Source organism: Anolis sagrei, chromosome 1 (assembly GCF_037176765.1).
Source record: "Anolis sagrei isolate rAnoSag1 chromosome 1, rAnoSag1.mat, whole genome shotgun sequence".
Taxonomy (NCBI): Eukaryota; Metazoa; Chordata; class Lepidosauria; order Squamata; family Dactyloidae; genus Anolis; species Anolis sagrei.
This window is the reverse complement of record NC_090021.1, coordinates 135,423,006-135,432,643: the sequence shown is the minus strand read 5'-3', so window position 1 is coordinate 135,432,643 and position 9,638 is coordinate 135,423,006.

Sequence of the window (9,638 nt, the reverse complement as noted above, 5' to 3'; positions counted from 1 at the left end):
AGACTTAAATCAAGGAAAAGTTTAATAGGAATCACTACTCTTCTAAATGTTCCTCTAGCAACTGCAAGAATATTCCTATGGGTAGCAAAATCAGGCAATTCCAACTGGATGGCCCCCCACTAGGATCTACCTCCAGAGGCAAACCAAGAATGGGCAACTTGAAAGTCCCTGAACAGACTCAGAAGCGAAGTTGGCAGATCAAAAGAGAACCTGGCAAAATGGCACTATCTAGAAGAATCCTCCACCTTGTGTGACTGTGGAGCAGAACAAACAACTCAGCATCTGTATGCTTGCCCACAATGCCCTGCCTCACGTACAGAGAAATAATTGTTTAAAGCTGCAGACAATGCAGTCGCTGTTGCCCGATTTTGGTCCAAAACTATCTAGCAGCATGTGATCTCTTTATTTTATCAGTTTTAGATAAACTATTTTATGCAATGGTTCTTAAATGAAATAAATAAAAATAAATGACAATAAAGCCCCCCAACCCCTATGCTGGCTGAAATTCTGGGGAACAATTTTCCAGAAATAACATTTCCAAAACTTGTGAAAAGGTCTTTGTCCTACCGAATTCACCTTTAAGAGATAAATGTCTCTTTTTTCTGATAGCTTTTGAAAGAGCCTTAACAGCATGCCTGTTTTTTCTGGCTTTAAACTGGTATTTTACTTTAGTGGTATTTGCTGCTGCTTGGTATTTGAAATTTTATCCCCTTTTCACTGTCTTTTAATAGCTTGTTTACATTTAAGGTGCTTTTCTAACATGATATTTTATATTGTAAGCTGCCTTGGATACATATGAGCAGCTTTGAAATAAATAAATAACAGTCCACACCTGGAGACGCACCAGGCCATAGAAAGTTGATCTATGCCCTAAAAATGTAACAACACAGTGAGCTGTGCTGGGTCAGACTGAAAGCCTGTCTTTTCAAAGACACCTTCCCTCCATCCAAGCTAGGGTTTAATTGTTTTCCAATTAAATTGAGAAGAAGTTTGAAATCTGGAGTCTGGTCCACAATCAAATCCAGGAGAGGAGAGTGGGGAGCAGGTCAGTGTTGAAATGTGAAATGTGTAAATTTCAAACATCTACATCATGATTTATAACAGGGATAGGCAAGTGTAGCCATTCAGGTGTATCTATATGAAAATATCCATCAATCTGAGCCATCAAAACCAAAGGATGATGGGAACTGCAATCCCATAAAACCTAAAGGGCTACAGCTTCCCACCTGACCGACAACCTCGAGTGTTCCAGTCTGTCCTACCACCTTTCAGGAATTGAAAAAACAAAACAAAACAATGCAAACGTTTAAGGTGCTACAACTGTTTTACTTGTAGTGCAACTTCTGGAGAGCTCAGTCTTGCAGTTAATAGTTATCATTTGACATTACATTGTACCAAAGGATATGTAAGTGTGTGTGTGTGTGTGTATTTACATACATTAAAGAATATAGGACATATTTGACATTACAGATGGGGTACACGAGAAATGGTATTTTCCAAAAATGTATGCAACTCTTGCTTCTTATCCAAAGCTGAAAAGAGGAACAAGAAAAGGACTGGGAATAGGTAGAATCACAGAGGGAATTGTTTCAACTTCAAGTTGGTAGGGCTTTTAGAGAATAGATGGTAATATGAAAATGAGTCTAATAAACAGCCTCATCTCCCTTTTGGACATCAATGTGATTGTGTGGAGGCCAAGGAAAGATGTGGTTCCTGACTGAAGTGACAATGGGATGTTTATCAAATTTGGGGAGGGGAATTGAAGTGCCTGTTCTCCACCAGATGTACAATGCACTTTCTTGGAACTGGACAGATAAGCAAATGGAGTCCCAGTGTCATCACTAGGGTTGATGTCTCCTAGTACAGTAACTCATAGTATCATCCTCTTGGGCCCCCTCACTACCAAACCATGTCACAATATTGTAGCTAAAATACCAGAAAATTTAACAAAACCAGTGACTATAAAAAAAACTTCTGGCAGCAACAAATAAAACAGAACATGCAGATGAAATCATGTGATTTGAAGTGCTATTGTAAATGGGTAACAAGAACACCTCAGACCAGAGTGTATGCACATTTGAAGGTTCAGAGAGTAAATAAACATAGTTACAGTATATGTGAGCTTTGTTGTTGTTGTTTATTCATTCAGTCGCTTCCGACTCTTTGTGGACCAGCCCATGCCAGAGCTCCCTGTAAGCTGTCACCACCCCCAGCTCCTTCAGAGTCACGCCAGTCACTTCAAGGATACCATCAATCCATCTTGCACTTGGTCAGCCCCTCTTCCTTTTTCTTTCCATTTTCCCCAGCATCATTGTCTTCTCTAAGCCTTCCTGTCTTCTCATGATGTGGCCAAAGTACTTCATCTTTGCCTCTAATATCCTTCCATCCAATGAGCAGTCGGGCTTTATTTCCTGAAGTATTGAGTGGTTGGATCTTCTCATGGTCCAAGGCACTCTCAGAATTTTTCTCCACCAACACAGTTCAAAAGCATCTATCTTCCTTCACTCAGCCTTCCCTGTGGTCCAGCTCTCACATCCGTAGGTTACTATGGGGAATATCATTGTTTTAACTATGCAGATCTTTGTTGCCAGTGTGATGTCTCTACTCTTCACTATTTTATCGAGATTGGTCATTGCTCTCCTCCCAAGAAGGAAATGTCTTCTGATTTCCTGGCTGCAGTCTGCATCTACAGCAGTGGTTCTCCACCTGGGGTCCCCAGATGTTTTTGGCCTTCAACTCCCAGAGATTGTAACAGCTGGAAAACTGGCTGGCATTTCTGGGAGTTGTAGGCAAAAACATCTGGGGACCCCAGGTTGAGAACCACTGATCTACAGTAATGTTTGCACCTAGAAATATAAAGTCTTTGAGCTGGGTTTATGAAAAATGTTTTTGAGGTCATAACTAACTATAGAGATATTATTTAAAAACAACAAATTTCCACTGAAACACTGCAGAAAATATTGTTAGCCTTTTGTCTTATTCCCCTTGCTGATGTTTCACCCCTTAATCATGCCATTGTATAGAGCCTGTCTTGAAAACAAAAAAGTTCAATAGCAGTGCAATCCAACATATGTTTAGAAACAAAAAGAGCCATCAAATACAGATTCTGCTTATACAATGGTCTAACAATTGCCCAGGTGGGAAGCCTGCTAAAAACTTATAAGGACATCCACACCCTTTATCCATCTCACATTACCATATAAGCAACAGGGGCACACTTGTTCCTGTCTCCATCTACACTACTATATAATGCAGTTTGAAACCATGTTTTCTGGTTAGTGTAAATTCATACAATGCAGTTCAATGCAGTTAAACTGCATTATATAGCAGTTTCAAATTGAATGATATGGAAGTATAAATGAGGCCACTGATACTGACAGTAATATATAATCATTTGATTAGCAGTCATTGTTGATTCTGACCAGGTTTCTCAGAAGGGAGCTCTACTGTGTCTCAGGAGGCTTATTCCCAGACTATAGGTATACAATGATACAATCTAATCGGGGTCTAAAGTAAATAAATTATTTATGGATTGATCCTGCATATGTTTGCCCAGCAAAAGGCCCCAAGGCACCTCAAAGATTGATTTTAGCATATGTTTTATCAAACCTATAGCTCCTTACTTTATACATTTTGGGAGGTATGAGATAGAGACAATTATCTCTCTCTTGCTCTCTTTCTCTCTCTCTCTCTCCCCCCACACACACATGCACACACCATATACCAGGCATGTCCAAAGTCCAGCTCGGGAACCATTTGTGGCCCCTATTCAAATTTCCACCAGCCCACTCTCTCCAGGCCTTCCTGCCTGATTCCTTCCTTCCTTCCTTCCTTCCTTCCTTCCTTCCTTCCTTCCTTCCTCCAGTCCTTGACTTCTTTCCTCCCCCCTCCCTTTCTTGACTCCCTAGCTCCCTTCTTTCTTGGGGATCAGGGCCTCAGAAAAGGTGTGCTCTTTGGGAGGAGAAAGAGAGATTCTGGCCTCTTGCATCACTTCATCTTGATTAAGTAGCACCTTCTTGGGTGGCTCCGGCCTTGGGCATCCCATCCCACTGGTGTTCAAGTTTTTTTCAAACTATAGTCTGCCCCCCCCCCCCCAACCAGGCTAAAGGACCATGAACTGGGCCTTGGGTTAATAAGTTTGGACACCCTGCCATATACCGTGTATATATTACAAAGTTAGTGGCAGAACTGTAGGCAGTGCTGTCAAAGAGAAATTAGATCCAGAAAATACTAATATAGAGCTCTTCCACATTGTAGAATTATAATGCTATGATTCCATTTAATTGCCATGGTGACAATATATGGAATCTTGAGGCTCGTAGTTTGGTGATGCATTCATGGTCTCTGGCTGAAAAATAGAAACATACCTCTCTAAACTGTAAACCCAGAATGGAACCATGGCATTCAATGTGGAATAATAACACAGTTGTTGTGTAGTGTGACAAGGTCTATAGAGACAATCATACCTTTAATCTTGGCCAGTTGTAGAGCTCCTTGTTACTGATGAAACAAAAACCCTGATACTAGGCAAGAACCCAGTATCCCACCTCAGGCATCTGGGAACAGACTGATATATCTTGATGATTTGTAACTTGACACTCTCTTCCTCTCATACTGTAATCTTCCTTTGAAGTTTCTTGGCTACCAAATTGTTCATGTGTCCATTATCAGCAACAGTTTTGTGAATGGTCATTAAAAACGTAAGTTTTGCTTCTTACATTCATTTTTCCTCTGACATCATCTTCAATTCCACTTGTAAATGTGTATGTTTGTGGAGGTAAGTATGTGTTCCATGTATAAATTGGCATTTCTGCTTAACTGGAATTTGATAAGAAGTTTGAAGAGCATAAGTGATGCTTCCAAACAGAACATAAATGGAGGTAGGGTGCCATATTTCCTTCTCACCTCCTCATGATCTGCTCATAACCACATGTACCACATAATTCTTGACAGTCTGGATCGCATTCTGTGAATTTGATAAGAGGAATACTGCTTTGCTCTAATAACATGACCACCGCTTTTGGAAATGCTGCCATAGTATCTCTGTTTAAATATCAAAATTTCCTGCTTGCTGTACTTGATCAGTGAACTTACATATGGTCATAATCTCAATTTCTTTCTATTTCTCTTGACACTTATCTCATCTGGGAAAGTTCTGAAGGCTACCAGAATGAGATAGCTGTATGTCAGCAAGTTCCTTTGGAAGGTGGAGATTAGATTTTCATAGAGACAACCCTACTATAGTAATTTATTTGATCAAAGTACATCTGCTTGCTTTAGTGAAATTCTGTGGAAACAGATGAGGGCAAAAGCTTATTTGATAATGCTGCAGATCACAAACTAATAGAAGGCAAGGCAATCTCAGTCACCTTGTCCTGTTTTCTGATATCTTGTTCTTGATTTTAAATGTCCATTAAAAAAATGGTAAGGAAAGCAAACAAAATTTGAGGTGCTTGCAGGGAGATTTTGTAGATTATATTAACTAAATGATAGGGCTACTTGAAGGCTGTCTTGATTAACTGGCACTGATACATTTCTTGTCTCTTGGCTGAAGTCAGAACTCTGTGAGTTTTTCTAAGGTATTACACCCTAGGTTCATAGTTTCTTCCAGTCACTTCTCCTTTTATTGGAACCTAGAAATACAGGCCATGGAGGTGGGGGGTTGTGAAAAGTGTAGATGCATCCATTCAAATTCAATTCAAAACCACAACCTAACTACATGATTGAACATGTAACTGAGTCATAATGAACTTTAAGATTGGGCAGGGAGAACATTGTTGAGCCCATGATTTTCTTACCCATACACTCAACTTTGTTTCATCTGAACTGGTAACCAATCAGTTTGCAAACGTGATTGAAACAGTTGGTGATGTTATCTAATACAGGGATGAGGAAATTAGGCCCATCAGCTGGATTGAGCCCATGGCTCCTCCAATATTTATTTATTTATTGCCCACAAATCTCCATACACCCATATTAAGGAATTTAATAGTTTAGGACTAGTCTACTCAAGTACTTGCACCTCTGTCTTTTCTGGATGCCACCAGCCACAGTGGTGGAAGAGATGGCTACCGACCAAGCCTTCTCAGCAGTGGCCTCACATGTGGATTGTTTTCCCAAGAAAGATAATCATAAAATGGTCATTAATTTTAATACTGATTTTTAAAATAAGAACAATACCAACAACAGTAATTAGTATATTGTCCTTCTTTCAAAACTGGGTTTTAGGGCAGTGTACAATTTAAAAAGAATAACCTAAGTTTTTTAAAAAAAGATAACAAAATGAACGTTAAAATAGAATTAAACTACTGCACACACTCATGTATAAGTTGACCTCATGTATAAGTAGAGCGAATGTTTGAGGGCCACAATTAAAGCTTTTGATATGACCTGTGGATAAGTTGAGGGTCATTCCATGGAAAGGGGAAAGCACGAACTCTGTCTCACTGGGCCAGCTATCTCTGGCCACCACAATTTCCCTGCCCAGACATTCAACAAGGCCAGAGGTGGAGAGAGTAGAGGAGGTCAGTGTTTCCTCCAGATTCTGCAAAGACAGATAAGTTCTTGTCTTTTGCCACTCTACTCAGATAAGGCAATGGTTCCTTCCTTTATAAGAGTTAAGACCTAGTACTCTCTCTGACCCATAAAGAAGTTGACTCAAATTTAGGGGTTGATTTTTGTTTACTAAAACTTCTAGACTTGCACATGCGGTAATCACAGAATTAAAACAGTTCAGCATACTCCTTGATAAAATGCATTAAAAAAGAATTTAAACTTAAAACCAGTTGACAATCCAACTCTTCTTAGCCCATTCTTCAAAAATGTTATGTATTAAAAGCTTGTTGAAACAAAAACCTTTTTGCCTGTTGATGAAAAGGGAGGGACCATTCTGACCTTTCTGAGAAGGAAGCTCCAGAGTCTAGGGGTAGCCACCAATTAAGCCCTCTCTTCCATCCCCATCAACCGTGTTTACACTGGTGGTGGGCTGTGGAGAGGGCTTCTCTTGAGGATCTCAGGACTCAAGCTGGCTCATACAAGAAAATATTCTCCCACATCTCATTCAGGTTTCCAGAGCATCCTGCCAGTTCACAGCTTGTCCCACAAGACAATTGTGAGTAAAACTATTATTGTTCTCTTTCCTGCATTTAAGTAATGAATGTTGTTATTTCTGTAGCCCAAATTATACTTGCCTTTTCAAAAAGAAGCAAGTTTCAGAAGATGTATAAAGGAACAAAATGCCCATAATAGCACAAAAATCCAATTGAGTGAAAGATTCCTTTATGTGGGGACGCCCCAAACAGTCTATTATGAGCATGAACAAGGGATATTCATGGAATTTTGACTGTTGACTTGACTTGAAAACCCTTCCTTCCTAAAACAAATTACTTGAATAACAGAAACACGAAGGGAGACTGAATGTAGTGCAGTAGGATCCCAGATAGTCACCCTTTATATTGTCACCCTTTACATTTTGACTTTATCTACGTGTAAAAACTATGAATGACAACACTATCATACCTGTGGTTAAAAGCATTTAATAGTAATGGGGAGGGCAAAATAGATACTGCTGCCTTCAAGAAAGTATGCCAAGCATCTAGGAGTGGTACTGGACTCTAAAACCGTGGGCTGAATCTTTTATATATAGCTCCAGGAAAGGAAACGAGCCACAAATTTCAGAGGTGTCAAGAAAAGATAGGAATACACACCTATCTGTGTTCTATTTTTTTTTTAAAAAAAAACATTACAGCAGGAAATCTGTAAGTGGGAATGACTCCTCTATAGTTCATACATGTCAGGCGTGGATGGAAAAGACAAGCTATCTCTTCGAGTTCTGTCATCTTTTTAGCAGAGTAATAAATAAAACTGAGTTTCTGATCCAAGTCCAAGAACATGATCAGTCAAATGGTAACTTCCTCCAGATCAGTTCTTTTCAGCTGTGATTAGAACCTCTTTGAATTCTGAAGGGGAAATTTGGGATAAGGTAGAAAACCTCCCCAACAGGGTTTTTATCACCCAAGAAGTGATAAACACCTCTTATCACACAATTTGTGCTAGTGGAATGGGAGTAGAACTGGGGTGGAACAGTCGTCCAAGTTATAGGGACTGGGAGAGAGTCAGTCTGAAATAAACTTCTGAAATAAGACATGGAAATTCAAAGGCTTTGAGCTTTTCTTGACTGAACATTGTGTGCTGCCAAAGATTCTCTCAGCACACATTTTTTTCAACATACCACAAAGGGAAAAACGATGAACATTGACATCAGAATTGACATCTAATGCTGGACCATTCACTGTAGAAATGAAGGAAAGAATAATTTGGCACTGGTCTTGGTGGCACTGGTTTTACATGGGATGGTTCTATTGTTTGTTTCAGGTTGAGTGGGTAAGAGTCACAGTTCAAGATTAGAGGACAGGATTTCCATTCTGGATGATGTAGGTTGAACAATGAGAATCTTTGGGTAGAGATGGAAAATACCTTCATCCTCCAAATTATGATTATGAGTGTTGTTGTCAGTCAGAGCTCACTAGATGGAAGAAGAACTTGTCAAAATTAAGCAGCAACATATACATGCCAATGATTCCAGAGGTTGGGACCAGACAGAGACAACTATAAGCCAAAGTGGAAAATTGAATGCAGCGGACATAATAATATGGAACATGACAAGGGGAAAATCTGGCAAGTGAGGAAGAAAAATATCAGCTTTGTATATGTGCTAAGATTTTTTTCCTCCCATGGAATGACAAGAAGGTGCAAGAAACTTTCCAAAGCCAATAGTACTACAAGTGAAGGTTCACTGAAGCTGCTGTGATTTCTTTTTTCCTTTTTTTTAGGCCAGTGTTTTTAAAGACGAAAACATTTGTGGAACTTGGAAATCAAAACACTTTGAAACAGGTGGAAGCCAGAGTAGCTCATTCCTCCTAAGTGGATTTATGCTGAAACTGGCTCCTTCTGGGTCTTTCAAAACCACAAAAATACTTTTTAAAAGTTATCTTCATTAGGTAGCTCTGCCATCCACAGCCTGGTATCATCAATCTCCAGTATCAAAGTGGTGGACCAAAACATTTGGAGGATCCTAGTTGACGAAGGTTGATATAGAATCTGGAAGAGAGAATCAAAAGAAGAATGTGCCATGGAAATAAACTGACTTGTAGCCAATGCTTGCGCATTCATATCTATGAAGCCATTATTGCTAGATGGTGCTATTATGAACCAAACCAGTTCTCTCAATGATCTTGGAAGCATTCCATGGTTTCTAGCACAGCAAACTGTAGTTATTCTATTCCTAACCCAGAACCATAACAATGGGAGGGACAAATTGGATGATCGTGCCCTTTCCCTAGGTCCAGAGATAAGATAACCTGAGGAACAGAACAAAAGAAGAGATATACACCCAATATCATGGAGTGCTTAAGCAGACATGTGATCAATTTTTAGTAGACGTAATGAACCTAAAAAAAGCCATAGGAAGGATGCAGTAGTCAGGACCTTGTTTCATTTAGGGTTCATCAACACTTTAAATGCAATGGCTCAATACTATAGGAATAATGAGAGTTGTAGTTTTCCAAAGTTTTTGGGTGTCTCTGTCAAAGAAAGATGGTGCCTCACTATACTGCATCTCCAAGAATTACTTCAAATTT